Raw genomic sequence first — 4,574 nt, 5'->3', positions numbered from 1 at the left:
ACTTCATTGGCGACTTTGATCTACGCTCCACGTACTACGACTTGCCTGCCAAGAATACCTCATACGCTGTACTCTCCTAGTTTGCAGGCACAAACCCTTGGTGGTCGTAAAGGAGTCTGCGCCAAGACTACTACATGCACCACTTTGGCACTGTCCCATAGGCCCTGTGTTGAAGCTTCTGGAGAGGCTGCAGTGTAGTGGTGCGTGTTTTAGTCTTGGCGCATGCTGACTCCTATACGACCAACAGGGGTTTGTGCCTGCACACTAGTACTCTCCGGTGCGGTGACTTTGATCTGTGCTCTACTACGCCTGCCGAGAAAAAAAGGGGGCGGGGATGGGGGGGGGGGGGGGGGGGGGCGGTGACAGTGTAGGTTATCAAGGTGATCTTGCACTGATCAGCTCGCGGGCGCAAGCTGGTCTCCACACTCCACCCCTTTTGCATTTGCTGTTTGTGTGTGTGTCCCTGTCCCTGTGACTGAGTGAGTGCGACCCCCCCCCCATTCTCCTCCTCCCATTCTCTGACTCCTCCCCCATTTACCTCCCATTCTCCTTCCTGACTCGTTCTCTCTCCATGAATTCCCATCTTACTGGAGTAGGCCACCCTCTTATTTCTCATAGTTGATTATCACCCCTCCCCTCCACCACCTCCTCCTCCTCCTCCTCCTCTTCATCATCTTCTTCTATTTCTTCTCCTTCTATAGGTCGTCCACCTCATTCTCCGCCCCCCTCGTAATCTTCTTATACCTCCTCCTCTTCATCCTTCATGTTTGATAGGCCTAGTACATAACTTTGAAAGGGGCAGTTTTGTTTTGGTGGAGATGACATCTTTCATATAAGTACGTTTTCTTCTTTTGTGAAGTGTTGCGAAACTATGATACATATAAGATTTATTAAAAAAAAACAACTCTCAAATATTACAGCCAAAATAAAATTCATTTCGCTGAATTTTAGGTTTGAAATGACTGGGGCATAATAAAGACCTGTGGTAGAGTGTAAGTGCCACCGAGACAACGAAAAATAATTCTTTATTTTATTTTTTATTTTTCTTTCTCAAACATCCGAGGATGGTTGCCTCTATCGCATCGTCCCACTTATTTTGTTACATCTTCGTCACGCTATCACCAGTCTTATTTCCTGTCATGTCGTCAAGTCAGTTCTTTTTTTCTACAACATTATAGTCTTGTTGCTGTCCCAGTCTTGTCTCATGTTTAGTTTGTTTGTTTGTTGCAATGTATCGCTACTGTACGTTTTCAATTATTGTTGTTTTCTCTGTACAAATTTAGGCCTACACGCATTATTTCTGCCAATAAAGAAAGTGAATTTTACGTTTAGGGCCTAATATTTTAATGTGGAAAAACGAAATAAATTTGAACTTGAACTTGAAATTCCTCTCCTTCTCGACCTTTTCCATCCCGAGAAGACGAGAACGCAAAACGGAGAAGTGCATCACACCTTCTCATTGAAGCCTTTTTCTGGTTCGAGAACGAGAGAAGGTGGGTTGTGAGTTTGAATCGTCTTCTCGACTTTTTGAATCTGAGAAGGCAAGAATTAAGACAAAATTCCATGTCCAATAGTCGTGTCTCACCTTCTCACTCCTCGGGACCGGCAGTTTTCTTTTGTTATGAAATTTCATTGTAACCGAACAAATGAACATAAAAAAAAAGCATAAAGGGGATTATGTTACGGCCTGCATTCGTTGTAACCGATTTTTAGTGTAACCGATCAATCTCGGAGGCCCCGGGCCGTTCTCCATATCGACTTGCTAAGCATCACAACCGCGCCAAAAGAGGGAAAAAAAAGCGTTTTTAAAAGGATGTGCTATCTGTTTCAAGTTCAAATTGATTTATTTCATTTCCAATAAACAAATAATTAGAAATACAATGAAACACTCGTATACACAGATGTCAGGAAATCACAATGCGATGAACAGAATAACATTGTAAAAAAGATACAGGTAAATTATCAACAGAGATACAAATAAATGTTTTATACGTCACTGTGGTAAATGCATAAACAATATTGCTGGAAATGGAGGGGACTGCTAAAAAGCAGAGCTTGAAAAATGCAGTCCCCTCATAGAGAAAAAAAATATAATAACAAAAAAAACCCCAACAAATTTCCCCAAGCGGTCGAAAAAAAAAATTGAAAAAAAACTTTACTGAAAGCGGTATGTATTTCCAACGATTGTATAAGAAGTTTTATTCAAAGTGTCATTTATGGCATGCATAACTATTGTATTGAGTACTAGATTGATTGAATAAAACATCGTTCGGGGTATGTGACGTCCTTATCATAGGTTCCAATGAGTACAAATTTGAGGTGCCGTAATAAATACGCAATTTACTTGCAAAAAGTCAAAAGCTGAATTCTCACCTCAACCAATACTATACCATCCCTTTAAGGGTCCATTTCTGCGGTGTTTGGACGCAATGAGAGCGATCCCATCACACATGCACACCACCGGCACAGTATAAAATTGATAGTCGGCATTGTGGACCTGAGGGGCTCAAATATACAAAGAAATTAATTCGGACTATCATACGTCGACATGTCCATCCTAAGAGATGGTCATTATTATTAACCCGTTAATTCAAAATAATGTCATTTTCCATAGAATTAGGCTAATAACGCAATCATGGTCCCTGCTAACAATGATCAGAATTATTCGGACCACACAACGAACGCGACAGCAATGAATTTACGCTGGCCAGTTATAAGAGCTTGCTTCCAAAAGGCGCTAAATCCATCATTTTCAATGGATCTAGCGCCTTTTGGAAGCAAGTTCTTCATTTCATAACTATTAAAAACAGCCTCCGGAGTCGGTTTTCTAGCTTTGTCGAAAAATGAAAATGAATTTGATTTGAACTGAGTTGAATAACATGTGTATATTGAGGCTTTTCGAGGAAAGGTCTATGGGCACCAAATATATTGCAAAAACAAAATTGATATCGAAATAATAGGCTATCATCAGGTCTACATGATATCATAGCTCATACGTGAAAAAGAAAAAAGATTCATAACACTGTAGGCCTATACCTCCTGCTATTAATAATTCATTTTGCAGATCAAGTGCTGTCACACGCATCTTACAGAATGTTACGTAGGCCTATAGTCATACATATAGCTGACAAATCTTTGAGTAAACTGATACTGTATGTAACACAGTCAACTTGTCTGCAAAACGAAGACTAAAAAAAAAAAGGCAGTACGGTCACCATTGCAATCATGGGTGTTCGAAATATATTCTTATATGCGGGAAACTATTTTGTCAAACAAAGAATAGACTATTGACATGAAATGAGATCTCGAAGTTTGTTAACAGAAAAGGAACATTTAATTTTTTACTCCAACCAAGACACAGATGCTCTCCGACACATCCCCGAGCCTCCGTTGGGGGTTCACTCATATCATAGCTGTTGTGTGTGTGTGTGTGTGTGTGTGTGTGTGTGTGTGTCTGTCTGTTTTCCCCTTGAACTTTGGGGGATTGAAATTTATAGGGATGGTATACTATATTGGTTGATTTGAGACGTTAGTTTTTATTCTTTTGCAAGATATGCCCCTACTTTTGAAAATGACTTTATGAAATATGAAAGAGCATGTACAGTATATTCTAGGTGGCATTCAAAGATTTGTTTTTGATGAAAATTACTTTTGAAATGGCTGACATATCCAAAACAAACTGAGTAAAGCGATCCTGATAAAGGGTAGGTCCCAACTTATACTAGGATCACTTTGGTTTGGATATATCAGCCATTTCATTACCAATTTTCATCAAATAAACTCTGAATCCTCTTAGAATTATATTCTCCTTCAAATATAATTTTCATAAAAGGTTTATCATTATCTTAAAAAAACCCCAAGTCATTATACATTTTAAAAGAATGTTGGAAACCTAAAGCCCCATCTCAACCGAAACTCTACAATCTCTTAAACGCCATAGTGTTACAATCCTTTAGATATATCGTGTACATATTTCACAACACTTAGTGTTTAAACCGTCCTGTATAAAAAAAAGAAGAAAGTTCGGAGTTTCCTAACTACAGTATGATATAGTTTCTATACTGCTTTGTCTTTTCTTACAGTGTCACGCTTGTTGGTACATAATGAACATAACTAGATTTACACGATTTACGCGATTTATAACGGCCATCATTTTCTTCTAACTTCCACCGGAACTTCCATCGTATTGTTATAGCTTTTGCACTTGAAGAATCCATTGTTTTTGTTTTGTTGATACACTAATATTGTATACAGAGCCAAACATGACAGCGACTTTTACTCTTGTATGTCCCAGGCCAACAATATGCTAGCTGGGTTTTGCTGTAGACGCAGTATCATCAATTAGATGTTTGATTGAATATCTTTTCATCAAACGATTGAATTTTTCACATAGATACATTGAAACAATTAAAAAGTATATTAAATTATTCTGTGAAAAGTAATTTATCTAATTTTACATTATTTATCTGTAAATTGTCAATTATATTACAATTAAAATGAAGACGACTGGTTTTGCGGCTAAATCAAGTAATAAACATGCACAATGGATAATACAAGAACGGGACAGAAGAGCA

This window comes from Diadema antillarum, unplaced genomic scaffold (assembly GCF_040938485.1).
Source record: "Diadema antillarum isolate AM-2024a unplaced genomic scaffold, OU_Dant_1.0 seq00000102_RagTag, whole genome shotgun sequence".
Classification (NCBI taxonomy): domain Eukaryota; kingdom Metazoa; phylum Echinodermata; class Echinoidea; order Diadematoida; family Diadematidae; genus Diadema; species Diadema antillarum.
The sequence above is the reverse complement of the archived record's forward strand: the minus strand, read 5'-3'. Positions refer to the sequence as shown.